The 15,333-nt window shown below is 58.0% G+C and overlaps 1 long non-coding RNA gene across 1 annotated transcript; it reads left to right on the top strand.

The window, feature by feature from the left end:
• The first annotated feature begins 202 nt into the window (after nucleotides 1–202).
• On the top strand, nucleotides 203–15,300 carry LOC119108623 (uncharacterized). The gene is made up of 3 exons (XR_005095319.1): nucleotides 203–312; nucleotides 3,102–3,189; nucleotides 15,220–15,300. It is a non-coding gene; the product is annotated as an uncharacterized LOC119108623 (long non-coding RNA).
• Nucleotides 15,301–15,333: the final 33 nt, after the last annotated feature.

Below are 15,333 nucleotides of genomic sequence, written 5' to 3'. Positions count from 1 at the left end.
CACCAGGATGCAACAGCAAAGCCAGTCCAGCGTCGGCAGCCCTGAACCCCTCGGAACGGCGCTGGCGGGATCTCCGCCCCCGCCGCGGGCGCAGCCGGCGGCAGCAGCTGCCTGTCGCCAGCTGACTGTGCCGCCAGGTGGCGCGGCCGGCGGCGCGCCACGCTCGAGCGCGCGGGACGCCAGTTCGCGCCGGCGCCCGGCAGGCCGTACAGTGTGTGGGTGTGGGTGGGGGCTGCCGCGCACCGCTGGCGGGCACTGGGAACGCGTGACGCGCTATGGTGCTGGTGTACGCTGTCCGGGAGCGCTAGAGAGGTAAGGTGGCTGTCAGTATGTTGCGGCGGATGCCGCCCCGGCGCGCTGAGATCGGACCGCCGCCCGGCGGCCTACGCTGGCGGCAGAGTTGTACGGCTGCGAGGCAGATGTCACAGCAAGGCCACTTGACAGTTCTAGTTTGGCCCCCTCCCTCCCGCCTGCAGCTGCATGCAGGTCCTGGTGACGGCAGCAACAGCTGGTGTTCGAACTTTGCATCTGTGACAGTCGAGGTCGTGCCTCCAGGGATGATTGGAATCGGATTTTAGAGCAGGAGATTGAAGGTAGTAATTCTATCTCATTGTTTCCGCCGTAGACGTCGCTTGCAGGGGCGGGCAGTTATAACAATGCCCCAGTTCCCTCCCTAGCAGCGCCGATTGAGGTCCTCCCTTAGCAGTGGAGCTGCAACATTGTGGTCCTCCCTTAGCAGTGGAGCTGGTCCTCCCTTAGCAGTGTGCAGGCCACCGGCAACGCCTCTGGTGAAGTATTGATCTTGGCTCGTCGTTGTGCGGCGGGCACCTATCGTTCCACAGCTGTTCTCCAGCGAGTAGTATCTGGGCTCGAGTAGTGGGCATTCGCTGGTAATCACTATGTCTCTTTGGACCCCTCGTTGTGTCGTAACGGAACAATTGCGTAAAATGCACAACATTTCAACTCGCCATCATCATTATCACTCATCATCATCCATTGCTCCGTCATTCCATTCATCATCACACATCATCGTCCCATCATATCACCCTATCGTGGAGTCGCGAGAGTCGGGATGTAGAAATTCTACTGACTAGAGGAACCGTGGTGATATAGATGTTACGAAAGCGGTTCAAGCATCTTTCAGTAACCGTTTATCTGATTATGCGCTCCGGAGTACACGAGTCAGGTGATGTAAACAACGATTAGTTCATCTCGCAGAAGCGGCTGCTCCGGCGTTGCTGTCCCAGTTCCTCGGCAAAAATAGCCAGGTTGTACAGAACACCGGTACAAACCGTTCGGAAGACAAGTGCAGTGGAAAACATCACTGCTGATTCATTGCGCGCGCAGCAACAGAAGCACGGACGTCCGCTGTTCAAACGACACCAGGCCGCACCCCGGTTGTCGTCAAAGATGGGATGATTCCCCAGGGGATGGCACAAATGCAGGCTCGCCTTCAGAAGCAGCTTTCGTCCGAAGAGACCCCAAAATCAGAGCTCCCCAGCCGGGACATGATGGGTGTGACACCACATCCCTGCTATGCTACACAGCGAAACGGACATAGTCAGCTGTGCCTCAGGCTGTCTGAGGCTCGTGCCTCCGCCGGCCCTAGCACAGCGCTCGCGCACACGCCAACACCGACTGCGCGTTTGCCACGGCGGTGCGCGAATCCGCTCCGGAATGCCCGGTCGCGGTCGCACGTTTTCGAACTGATGATGATTCTCAGGCAAGCTTGAGATAGATGGGGGACTTGTCCGAGCGTGGCAGGAGCGCGAGTTGGAACGAAGCGACCACGCCCATCGTTACCTAGCATCCGTGTCCGGAGGGCTAGCAGCGTCGCCGTCTGGGGAAGCATTCACTGACGCGAAGCCGCCGTAGAAAGCTGAAGCAACCAGTCGACGACAAGCTTGGCGTCGGCTTCTGCTGACCAGTAGGCCCAGCGTGAGCCGGTGTCTGAACAGATCAGATGTCGTGGGGAGAGCGGGGGAGGAACGTGCCGGTCACCATAACTCGCCAGTAAACCCGCTTGGTTGCGGGGCGACCCTGAAAAATGATGGTGTCTTAGTGCACCGGACGACGTCAGCAGAAATTCCGACAATACCAGGTCGAAAAAGCAACGATTTTTAACTCATTGACACTTACCGATAGCTTCTCAGCAGCGAAGTAACGATTTGTAGCCCATTTACACTTACCTAGTGCGTGCTCCATGATGCTGTCGGATGCCTCAGATTGTCAGTCTGCGATGCCGTCTCCCGTTAGAGGGCGCCGGGGTGGCCGCCGCCACGCCATGACGGAGCAGAACGGGGAGAGTCACCTGCCCCACCGGGTCCGATCGCCCCAGTCGTGGCCCGCTATTCGCCCATGGCCGGTTTCTTTGTTCGTTTTAACTCCCTCCGTTCCTGACAATGGTGATGGAGGTGATGGCTTCAGTTAGAGAGGCGCGAAAATGCGGGGATGCTCCCTGGATTGCCACGCTGGCTGACATGATCTTCATTGCATCAATAACTGCTGCCCCCAGAATTGCTGTTGTAGATATACTTAAGATATTCTTGCCCCCCAGGAGAGCTACTGTATTTCGGGTATAGCGCACATGATTACGTCCCAGAACACGGAGCAGTGTATGCCGTCCCTGCAGTGAGGCCCGACAGTTTTCTGGGTCAGAAGGCGTATTCATCTGATAAACCTGACGGATGCACACTTCCTCAACTAAACATTTGCAGCCAGAACAGGAAGCGGCGTGACCGTCGGATCTGTAGCCGGTGTTGACGTCTGCACCGGCCGATGTTTCAGGGCCGGCTCGTGCCCGCCCGTTGGCGCGATCTAGGCAGCGTCTCCATTCCACCCCGCTCACTCCATCACACCCCTTTTAGACCCAGCCGCTCAGCCGTGGGCAAAAAGCCCCCGGGCCCACGGACCCCTCCAGCGCCGCCGGCGCCGCTACGGGGCCAGGGAAGGGGACTGGAGGGCGAGGGCGCATGTGCGTGGAAGCGGCCGGTCGGTCGTATTGATTGGGCGGGCGGCGGCGCGGCGCCAGACCAGAGCCCGCCCGACGCCGCGCCGAAGGAGCGCCCGCCGGCCGCCGCTGACCCGCCCTGGGCCCGCAGGTCGTCACGTGACCCCAGCTGACCGGAGCCGACCCGAGGGCAGGTCAGCGCCTGCGACGCTGCGCCACCCGCCGCCCCCATGTCGAAGGTAAGCGAGGCGGGAGGAGCACCGAGGTGCGTGGGCGGTGGCTGCGCGCTGTTTTCGTGCGTCTCGTTTGATAATCCGGAAGCAGACGCACTGCAAACGCGCCGGCAAGACGCCGCTGATGTCGCGCGTTCTGGCAGGTTTTCTGGCAGTGTTGGCTCCGTCGGGCCGCTCGGTCGAGGCGGACGTGGCTGGGGTGGGGCTGGGCAGTGATGACGCGCGGCGAGACAAAGTTCTGACGCATTTATCAAGGCCGCGCCTTTGGGGCGTGTACATGGCCGGGTAGATCCGGGATGTTTTAGCAGGTCATTCGTCACTCATGTTGAACAAACCGACCCGACTCCTTTCGATACGCTTGCGTTTGAATATATCGCGCAGGTCAGCTCAGGTGCCCGAAGTTCGTGTTAACGGAAATCAATACACCTTCCGATCACTGGAACCGGGCGCGTGCCATGCTCACCTAGGCCGGCTGGTGGGAAGCCAGGCGTGATGATCTCATAGATTTCGCTCTCATACATGATATATTCTCGTCATGCAGGTCACAGTCATCAATTCAGGAATGTGCTTTTGGACCTTTGCTGTTCGCCGGTGCCACCACGCCACATTTGCGTCAGGCAAGATGACAGTTCGAGGGATAACTGCCGTTTGAAGGGCAGAAGGGGCACGACCGCTCACGGGACAGGCGTGGGTCAGGGCCGGAGGGCACACCGAGCTGCAAAAGCGGCATCTAGAAATGTCTCCGGCGGCATCCAGAGGCGGCATCTAGAAATGTCTCCGTACTGTTTTGACGACGTTGAGCATGCCTGCTGTCCGGCGGCACGCTCCGGCAGCTTTACCGGGTCCACTAGTGGGATAATTTGAGACTTGACATCGTGAACTCTGTACTTTTATCGCGACATTCTGCAGCCCTATAGGTTTCGGTTTTGCAATACGCTTGCTTCCGCGAAATGCCCGCGTCTTTGTGGGTCAGTCAACTGTCAGCGGAACTGCAGACGTGCAGGCATACCTCGCGTTCACGGGCGTCCCAACCCGCTTGCCCGGCATCCCGACCCGAGCCGACCAGCGTTAGCTACGCTTCTGAGGCTGCCTTCACGTCTGACGGCAGCACCTGAAGCCAGTGCCTAACAAGTGCTCGACGATTGGGCTGTGAAATGCTCCGCAGCCGCCTCGGCTCCTTTCCCAGGCCCATGGCCAAACGTGCCGGTCGAAACTGGCCGATCGAGACTGGCCGATCGAGACTGGCCGATCGAGACTGTGCCGATCGAGACAACCGAGACGAGAAATACAGATTGGTGGCATGTAGAACGCGATGGAATCTTTCGAGACCGAAGGCCACCGCTGCGACGGCCTAAGCTCAAACCCGTTGCGGACCGGCACGGCGCTGAACGGTTCGTCGGTCACACCCTCGGCCATGGAAGGAGCCTTGCTGTGGCGTCAGTCAATGCGCCAGGTTCTGTCCACATCATCCCGGGATGCTGCAACACAGTTTACGAAGAAAACCGGCATTCGTTGTGTGGTTTCGAGAGACGCGTCTTGAATAGTGTGTCAAATGTGATTAAGCTAAGATTTCGAAACGACATAATCACGACATAATCACGACGAGCGGTCAACGTTGATAACAGAAGAACCGTTCCCGTAGTTGCTATTATGTGGGAGGGAACTGGGAGAAGCAGTGATTCTCCCGGAGCCCTCCGAGGAGGGCACCCGCCGGTCTGCAGCCTTGGCTTACAGGCTGCGATTCTCCGGGCCGTTCGTCGGCCCGTTCCGGCCGCTCTGGACCGCTGCGCTTGCCCCTGAAGCGCACCATAGCCCTGGGGGAACCGCGGCGACCACATCCGCGACCGGATTTCTGCTTGACTGGCGGTGCCCCGGCGAGCGCGGCGCGTGCGACCACCTCCGCCACCGCCCGCTGATCGTATTTCCATACGCCGTCGCCTGCACGGGACGGGTTCCTTGTCACGTTGTTAATGGCTTGGGTGTCCGACTTTTTTTTGCGGGGTCGGGCGGCGGGCGACCGAGTCGGGAAGGAGCCGCCCAGCCGAGGCGCACCGGGGGACATTCTCACGGTCGGAGCAGCCGGTCGCTTCCGCCGCCGCCGTCTGCGCCCAAAACTGGCGCCGGTGTGAACGATTGGGCGAGCCTGGGGATGCCGTGGAACTGCGGTCGGACTGGACTTGCGGCTGGACTGCAGTGACGGCGCTTCCTTTGAGGCACTTAAGGCAAGGCCTTACCGAATTTCGTAGAGCGCTTCAGCATCTTTTCATAATGCGGCACCAAAGTTTATCATAATACGGCACATTTGATGGCCTTAACTGACGCCCAATCATCTTAGCAATTGTCAAAGTTTGCCGTAGCACTTTTTGTGATAACACTTGCACTACGTGATGCTTTTTCAACCACACTGTGCTTTGGTTTACCCCCATCGAAGACCTAGCCTGACTACGCCAGGATACTCTGGCTCTAAGGCACGTTTGAGTCAACATAAGGCGTTTTGAGCTAAAAGTTTTGGCTAGCACAAAGATTCCTTCTACATCTGGGCCGGAGATCCACATTTAAAGCGTAACCGTTTCGGCATCACCACCCAACGTCTGCAACCAGGCGTGCCAGTGTTTGTAGCGTCGATGCGGGTGAGCAGGTTACGTAAGTTGAAAGCTTACTCAGATTGGGAGCACGCGGAAAGAGAAGCATACATACAGTGGCGCTGTTCACACCGCGACAATACGGAACATAGTTGCAAAAATCTGGTGATCTGGAACGCTTTTTTAGTTTTTGAATTCCATAGACACCTCTACTGTCAGCGACACGTAGAGCCCAATAGCCGTAATTAAATGACAGGACGAGCGGATACCCGGGTTGAATATGTACGGTAGATAAAACCATCGTTAAATGCCCCAGGGCAAATCAACGTTAAATGCCCCAGGGCAAATCAACGTCGACAGCTCATTGATACACCTGGCTCTGTACCCATTAGCTTTTGTGACGTCTGTTAGTCTGTTCACAGCGCGCACACAGCGTCAATGGGGCTGGGACTCGCTCGTCAAATTTAGTCCTCGTCGCCAGTCATGAAAGCTCCCCGCAAGTCCTGGCTCCGCCCCTGCATGCATAGCCACGCATCTGCCTGGATGGCCAGGTCCCATTTCAATGGCTGACCTGCTGGAGTCGGCTGGCATCGCCGCTGTTGGCCTGGGCTGAGCATGTGGTGGTCACAGCTGGGCTGCACCCTGGGCCGCCCGAAGTGAGCTCGGACTAGTTCCATGTCACGGGGTGTGCCGTGCTGTTGAACTCTAAGGCTCAAGCTAAGCTGTTCGGATTATATTGGGCTGTACAAGTTCATGTGAAATGGCGTTTGCATGACGTGCTAACAGTTGAAACTGGTAGAGGACGAACCCGTAAAGAACGTTCTCCCACTTGTATTAACAATTTTGTTTTCATTATTCCCTATTTTTTATCATATGTTTTTGCTTTGTTCTCGGAAAAAATCAAGAACGGGCCAAATACACATTTCATGTCCTGTGAATGTAAGATAAAGAAGGCACACTGCAAGCTCGAATACTGCGTCGTTATTGGAGCAAATGAGCCACTCGATTCCAAGTTTTTTCCGTTCTGACGTTACGCTGCTGGGTCCGCCGGCCCATTCACTGGTCTGTCCGCTCCACTTCGTGCGTGGGAATCTGCGCGCTCGCTCTTTTCCGTGCTCGGGACGGACTGATTCGGCGGCACCGGCCGGCCTGGCTAGAAAGCGGCCCTCTGGCCGGCCGCCGCGTGCGTCGCGGGCCGCGGCTGGGTCCGGCGGCCGCGGCGGAATGGCTGACCGTGACCGGCGGAGAACGACAGCGGACAATGGGGACAGTGACCGGCCGGACCGCGGTGGCACAGAGAGAAAACACAGGGACCGACCAAGTTGGCCGACAGTGGCTGACAGTGACCGGCCGTGACCGTCAGTGGCACAGAGAGAAAACACAGGGACCGACATGGCCCGACAGTGGCTGACAGTGGCTGACAGTGACTGGCCGTGATTGGCAGTGGCCAACACTGACTGACAGTGATGCACGGAAACCAAGAGTGACGGACAGTGCCGACTGCGACGGGTGGTGGAAGCGCGGTTGTCTGCCGTCAACTGATGCGGTCGACGGCGACCACTGATGACACGGCGGCACCCACTGCTGACACGACGGCACCCACTGCTGACACAGCACCCACTGCTGACACGACGGCACCCACTGCGGACACAGCACCACTGCTGACACGACGGCACCACTGCTGACGCGACGGTATCCACTGCTGGCACGACACCCACTGTCGACACGACGGCACCCTCTGCTGACACGACGGCACCCTCTGCTGACACGACGGCACCCACTGCTGACGCGACAGCACCCACTGCTGACACGACTGCACCCCACTGCTGACACGATTGACACCCCACTGCTGACACGACGGCACCCACTGCTGACACGAGGGTATCCACTGCTGGCACAAACGACACCCACTGTTGACACGACGGCACCCTCCGCTAACACGACGGCACCCTCTGCTGACACGACGGCACCCACTGCTGACACGACGGCACCTACTGCTGACGCGACAGCACCCACTGCTGACACACGGCATCTACTGCTGACACGACGGCACCCTCCGCTGACACGACGGCACCCTCTGCTGACACGACGGCACCCACTGCTGACACTACGGCAACCACTGCTGACGCGACAGCACCCACTGCTGGCACAACGACAGGCACTGCTGGAACGACGGCTGCCGGTCGCAAAAGGGCTCCTGCTGTCGCCGTTGCCGCGGACTGGTGCATCTGTTCGCTGCAGGATAATGAGTTGCTGATTCACATTAACCTCCGCGTCCCGCGCGCGATGACGTCACGGCCAGCTCGTTCGTTACGCTTGTTGTGGGGCCGACAAACATGGGGTACAATGTTCGTCATACTTCATATTTCTGTCTGCGGCAGAAGGTTTTTGTTTTTAGTTTGCGGGAGCTGGATGGAGCTCGTTTCGTGGATTCAGTGCGACCCCTGGGAGGGGTCGCGCTGAATGCGTGACTCCTTGCGGCGTTATCGGTACAGAATTGCCGTGGTCGATTTTCCCCTGCGTTCGTGAACTGATCATTAGGCTTTAGCATTCTACAGGTAGTATATCCACACTTCAAATTAAAGTTTACGCTGACACTGAAATAACAAGGGCTTAGCCATGGTATTCGGTTCCAAGAAGCGTAGGGCGTCTTACGACTGGGTGGAGAAAACTGAAAAAACAAAGATAAATCGCGTGGTTCGCGCCACCATGCTATCAGCCGCAATTTAAGAACCCGACAGGACCTTCAGTTGGCTCGCCTGGTGCAAACGAAGCGGGTTTGCACCCGTGTTGATTGCACCACCTTTGATGACGTAGTTGCGCGTTTGGTTGGCGTTCCTGCCGGGCGGCTGTGGTGAAAGTCGGTCCACATCCGCGGGATGGTGCCGGCTTGATCATCATTGTCATTTCAGATAGCATGAAACTTCTTTGGTAGTCCGTTGATACGTTAGGTTATGCCCCCATAAGCGTTTGCGGTGTCTGTAATGTGTTCCGGTGCATACGCACCGTGAAAAGAGCAGGGCCCCGGTCCCATCATCCTAATCTCCCGTCGTAAATCCTGACTGCATCCCGTGGGTGCAGTCCAACACGGGTGGCATTGGGTGGCGGTGGAAACGGCCTTCGCGGCTACATCGTCGTCAGATAACCGAAATTGCGTCGCTCGAAGCTCAGCCTTTTGCGCCCGATCCTTCATGTTCCATCATTCATGCTGCATTCGTCATATTCCTTTCTGCCCCTTAGGGTAAAGCATCGGTAACGAATATTTGCTTCAGCCATGTTGACATAACGGAAACAGGAAAGGTCTTAATCTCTGGTCTTCCAGGACTCAATAAAAATATTATATTGCATATGTGTTGCAGGTAGAGGGACAAACGCGATTTCTGTTCAACTTAATGTAGTGAAGAGTGGGTTTGGTTTTTCAGTTAAGTACAACACCAGGCATGCCACTCTAGCGTGGCGCCACGTCATGTGTCGCGATGACGTTATCACCATGACGTCACCCCTGATGACGTAGTCGCGCGTCTGGTCGGCGTTCGTGCCGGGCGGCCGCGGCGAAAAGCCGGCCCCCGTCCGTGGGATGGTGCCGGCTCGATCGTGGCGGATCAGGTCACGTGCTCGGCCAGTCGGTACGGATGACGACGTTTCGTGTCCGGCACGGACCGGGACCTCGCGTTCCTCAGTCGCCACACCGCAGGGCTGTCGGCGAATTACGTACCTCAAATTCCCGGCGTAGCCGGTCGTTCTAGGCAGGCACTTTAATGCGATAAGGTATACTTGCATGCGTGTTTCATGGTCTTGCTTATGTTTTAGCGGATTATATTGCATATTGGTTGATCTTTTTTCGTCACGCTATTTGCATTTTTTCGAAGGCCTTGGCGATGTTTCGCGGTAAGTTGCTCATCACGGTAAACGACGTGCCATTTTATTGGTTCAAATGAGGCCATCACCCTCGGCTGAATTGGTTGCAATGATTGAGAGAGCTCTGCACCGCCATCTGTGACAGTGTTGATTGTCACCCGCATGTCTGCACGAGCATGCGGGTGGTCGTCGACCTCCGACTCCGGAGCCGCCCCCGCACCCATGGCTCCATTTGTCCGCCGGCTGCGGCGCGGCAAGCCCCGCTGACCGCGGAGGCCGCGCGAGCCGGGGGTCGGATCCGGCCCTCTCAGCGCACGCAGCCGACAGACAGCCTTCGGCCGCCGCCTGAGGTCCGCGTCGGCCTCGTGCAGCCTTGCAACGTGTCCCGCCGGCTTGGCGCCGTGATCGGTATCGTCCGTGTCGGCGCACGACGCGGAGATATGAGGGGAGGGCCCGCCCCGGGGGAGAGCCCGCTGCGGAGGAGGGGCCGCTGCGGAGGAGGGGCCGCTCCGGTGGAGGGGCCGCTTCGGGGAGGGCCAGCTGCGGAGGAGGGCCCGCTCCGGGGGGAGGGCCCGCTCCGGGGGAGGGCCCGCTGCGGAGGAGGGGCCGCTCCTGAGGAGGGGGCCGGTCCGGAGGAGGGGCCGCTCCGTGGGAGGGGCCGCTCCGGGGGGGGGGAGGGGCCTCTCCGGGGGAGGGGCCGCTCCGGGGAGGGCCCGCTCCGGGGGAGGGGGGGGGGGGGGCGCTCCGGCGGAGGGCCCGCTCCGGCGCCGGCGGTCACCACCGGAGGCGCCCAACGAGAAGAGGGACGCCAGCTCTGTCGTGATCGATGGCGCCGGGGCGCTCCGCTGCACGAGCACTGCCCATCACTGTGCTGGATTTCTTCCAACTTTGATGCGGCTTTATGGATGTCTTTTTCTAGTCACTGTTTTTGCCAGGCATGCGCAAAAGCATTCCTACAATGTATGCTCGGAAGGAAGGACGGCACGCGTCTCCTGGGGCCGACATTTCTCAAATATATATATATATATATATATATATATATCTTGTCCCAACTTAAAGAAGGGTGTAAAAACCTCAGATCATGTCGTTCATCCCGCGTGTGCAGGATGTCCATCCGCGACGAAGGGAGCTCAGCGACGGATGTGCAGTGAGCCTTCGCCTGACTGGGCGCGCCCACCTGCCCGCTGGTGATATTCGGGCGCGCTCGAGACTCGCCCTGCGGCCGCTGCCGCCGCGGCCTTGTCCCGGCCCGACCACCGCAGGGCCTGCTGCGGTCACAGCGCAGCGCCAGCCGGGCACGCCACGCCGCCCATCCGGGTCACCTGCTGCCATTGTGTGCACTCAATCATGACGGCGTGCCCCGAGCGCGGTGCTTTTTGAGACAGGCGTCGAGACGAGCGATGTGAAGTGGAGTCCGCTTTTATGCGGATTTTCAGAACTTGTTAGAACTTATCAAGTCATCAACTTATTATCAAGTATCAAATATCAAATATAATTATCTAGTACCAACTTACTTCCAAGTCGGGCTGAATTTTGAACTAGTTACGCGAATGCACTAATGTTTAAATTTGCATATGCTTCCATCCACGGTTCACTGTTGGGCTAAGTATTAGCATAGCTGGGAATATGTCAAGGTTTTTGTTTCTACCGCGTCATGCCGCGGTGCCTAAAAGTCAGCATTTTTCGCGTGGATTTTCAGTATCAGAATTGAATTACCAAAACCATTTGTGACCCTAGCATTATATGTTTGCATCTGGCGGGTAACGTAATGAAATCCAAAATGGTGCTGTTTCTTGGCGGCAGCACTGGGGAGCGTCCTAGCTTGGTACGGGGATCGTCGTAAGCTGATACCGGGACGGTCTTAGTCGGGTACTGGGATCGTCGTAGCTGGGTACCGGGACCGTCCTAGCTGGGTCCCGGGACCGTCGTAGCTGGGTACCGGAATCGTCGTAGCTGAATACCGGGATCGCCCGGGATTCGGCAGGGATTCGACAGAGATTCGTCCGGGATTCGGCAGGGATTCGGCGAGGATCGGCAGGTCAACCGCCATAATAAGTGCACAGAGAAATTCTGAGTTAAAGCGTTTTCAAAATGCTTTCAAACTCTGCCATGAGCCTGGTAGCAGAGCCTCATTTGACGACGTGATTAATACGCGACCATCACGTCCAACAAACGTGACAATTTTTTCGCATGCTGCAACGTATTTCCTCGCATTATCTTGCCGTATTGCCTGGTTCCGCGGTGCCTTGCAGAGCTGCTCGCCGAGGTAAAACCGGTGCACAGTGCACAGTTGACGCGCGCGCTGGTCGCCACCGTCGCCCAGTTCCGGGGCACGCCGGACATCACGCTGGTCTCGGAGCCGTCATGGGACCGCCACGGGATCGCCCTACACCGCCATGGCACAGGCACGCGACGGTTACAGGACGTCACGGGCCGTTACGGGGCAGTCACAGGCCGTCACGGGCCGTTAGGGGCCGGTCACGGGACTGTCATAGGACCTCCACGGGGTCGTCACAGGTCACCACTGGGCCGCGGGTCGCCACGGGGTCATCACGGGCCGTTAGGGGCCGGTCACGGGACTGCCATAGGACCTCCACGGGGTCGTCACAGGTCACCACTGGGCTGTCACGGGGTCATCACGGGGCCGTCACGGGCCGTCACGGGTCAGTCACGGGACTGTCATAGGGCGTCCATGGGATCGTCACGGGTCGCCACTGGGCTGTCACGGGATCATCACACGACCGTCACGGGCCGTCACGGGCCGTCACGGGGCCGCCACAGGGTCGTCACGAGTGGTGACGCCGGACCATCGCTGCGTCAGTCCAAGCTCGGCATGGCTTGAGGCGCCGCCGCACGTCAGGTTGTGTTGTCATACGGCCAGATGGCGAGGTTGCCGTGGGAGACCCCAGCGGTATTTGAGGAGCGCGCGTCGGTCAGGCCGTGTTGTTGTGTTTAGCGGATACCAGCGGGCCTGGCGCGGTCTGAATCGCTCACACGGGACCGATGCCAATCCCCCGGTCGTTAGCGGCCGTGATGGAAAAGCTGCGGAACATCTTGGGACAAACATTATTGGCCGGTTGTTGGTGCACGGCCTGCTGTTGACTCCTTTTTTGCCCACATTTACTTTGTGTGTCAAACAACTTAGCCGCCACATTGAAAGGCACCCTGACCACATCTATGCCAATTGGGTGGTAATTGTTGTAATTTGTGTAGTGTCTCCTTTTTACTTGTATTGTCCTTTAGTGTGCTGCCTTTGTACGCGATGCCTTTAAATTACACGCGTATTGTTGTACATTGACGTGGGTGTTCACAAATCCAATTTGTGGTCACCCCTAAATACATATCGTACCATGCCATATCGGCACAAGCTCTTCATGGGCCATGAACTTCCATTTATTTGGAACTCCGTTATTGATTCCCCGTTGACGGTTCGCCAGAGCCACCCACCGGTGTGCCCGTCCACCATGCCCTCATTGTGTCCCGCTGTTCCCGTTACCAACTGTCAGCTCTGTCCGGGTCCCCTCCCCTCCGGGTTCGGCGTCATCACGCAGTCGACGATGCGTGACCTGCCCGTCCCCCTCCCCCTCCCCTCCGCCGACCATGGCTCCCTGACGGTGCCGGCCGGCTGGGCTGGCTGGCCGTGGGAAGAGTATGACGGATGCGGTGGCGGCACCATTTAAACTGCACTGCCCTCTGCTGCTGTAGACTAGATTAGACTTGGTCCTTATGGACGCGACCTGACTGGCTGGGAAATAATAGACTTAACATTAATAGACTAGGCGACAAATTAGACGGGCTGGTCGAGAGGTTTCTTGCCTACTAAGTTATAAACCAGATAATGTGCGAGGCCACATACATAATAAGAATTCGAGCATACAACAGGGTCTGCTTAACTTTGCAGTTGACTGGAAGTCGGACTGTATTTATAGTATCCTTGATTTAGACAAGACTAAAATGCAGTACTCTGGACAGTATCAAGTAGACTGGCTCACCCAGTGGACGCGGAGACTCAGTGGATGCGTCAGAACCGGAGTCGGCGGCCGCCGGAGGCCGCAACATACCGGGACGGACGTGATATCAGCCAGAGAGCGGCGCCGGTCGGCTGCAAGCACGCAGCCAGGCGCTGCTGGGCTGTCGATGCCGTCAGCCCACCCCCGTGACCTCGGCCGGGGCTGGGTACGGTGACGTGCCGCGCGGAACGGCCGCGGCACCGCTGACGTCACCCGCCGGATGCCGCCCTGGCCTCAACCAGAGGTCTCCGAGGGAAGCGGCGCCTCCGCGTGCCGGTCCTCCTCTGCCTGCTGGACGGACGGCAGGTGCGGAGGGTGCGGAGCGCTGCTCCTCCGCGTGGGGAGAGGGGGGTTGGGGGGTTGGGGTGAGGGTTCGGCTAACACAGGAGGGCTCTGCATCGCGTCGAGAGTGCTGAAGAGGCGGGGAGAATCCACTAGGCCCGCGATGGCAGCCGACTCTCCTCGTCTATCGGCCGGCTCGCTGACCGGCGATGCCCACCTGCGCTGTCTCTTGCGTGGAATTCCTTCAGTCGGCCTTCAGTTCAGTATTTTCTAGACTAAGGCGATGTTCCTGTGGAGTCGAATCCTTGAAAACCGATTTCAATGGCCCTTATACCAGACAGCCAGCGCAAAAATATAATGCTTGAAGCCATTACCAACATATGGAAGAACATCATTGTTAATGACAACGAGCGTTCTGCACTCACTGGCCTTCTACAGGTTTACATCCCACCTTGCCAGCGTGTTTCGACGCAAGCGTAGTACAATGACCTCACGCAGGAAGCGTTGCCAAATGGCTTCAAGGAGAGGGCGTGGTCTAGCGGGCCTGTGACGGTCTCACGTGACGCGCTTCCCCCTGCGTGTGGCATGTTGCCTGCGTGTGAACGCGACGTTTTTAGGCACGGCGGGATGTTCCGTGGTGCGGCCGGACACCGACGGCAAGGTGCTTTTTAGAAGCGCTCGGCCGGCTCACGAGTGCATCAATTGTTGTGTAAACCTCCTGTCATTTTGACATCTCAGTTTTGGGGGAAAGCCAACCCTATGAGGTGGTAGTCTGCGCATATAACGCATCGATGCTCAGGTGTCTTGTGGCTGAGCGATCGGTAGAAGCGTCATGAATAACGAATGCCCAAGAAACCGAAGACGGCTTTCTTCTCGGGTTTATATTTAGTCCTGGTTTTCCGCTGTAATCCGATTTGTTAAAACTTCGTGTCGGTGCCGAATTCGTTAATGCCGTTTTTGACGGACCTGTTTCGAGCGCTGATCTCTGGCTACGACTGCTGCATTCGTTCCAATTCCTTACCGACTAGGCGGGTTTTCTGCCTGTGTACCACTTCTATGATTTCCGGAAAGCGTTGTTTCTGTTTTGTCGTGCTAATAAGATTGTCCCTTGATCGCGCTGGGTACGAACGCCAAGCTGCGCTGAATGTAATTATAAAAGGTAACCTTTCTTTGAAATGCGTCTGAGAGTAAATTATTACGTACTACCGGTAGCAACCACATTGCCATCTGTTTGCACATCGTGTGTGTGTGTGTGTGTGCGTCTGTGCTGGTGTCATCTGACCTTGACCGGTGCCCTTCGGCAGATTCCCGTGCGCGGCTCTCGGCCGGGCGCCAGCGGGCTGCCTCGCCTCTCCCGTCTGCCGCGACCGAGCGGCGCGCTGTCGGCCGCGCCGCGCAGCCCGCCGCCGGCGCCGCCG

This window comes from Pollicipes pollicipes, unplaced genomic scaffold, assembly GCF_011947565.3.
Source record: "Pollicipes pollicipes isolate AB1234 unplaced genomic scaffold, Ppol_2.1 Scaffold_6686;HRSCAF=7923_pilon_pilon_pilon, whole genome shotgun sequence".
Classification (NCBI taxonomy): domain Eukaryota; kingdom Metazoa; phylum Arthropoda; class Thecostraca; order Pollicipedomorpha; family Pollicipedidae; genus Pollicipes; species Pollicipes pollicipes.
The sequence above is the reverse complement of the archived record's forward strand: the minus strand, read 5'-3'. Positions and strand labels throughout refer to the sequence as shown.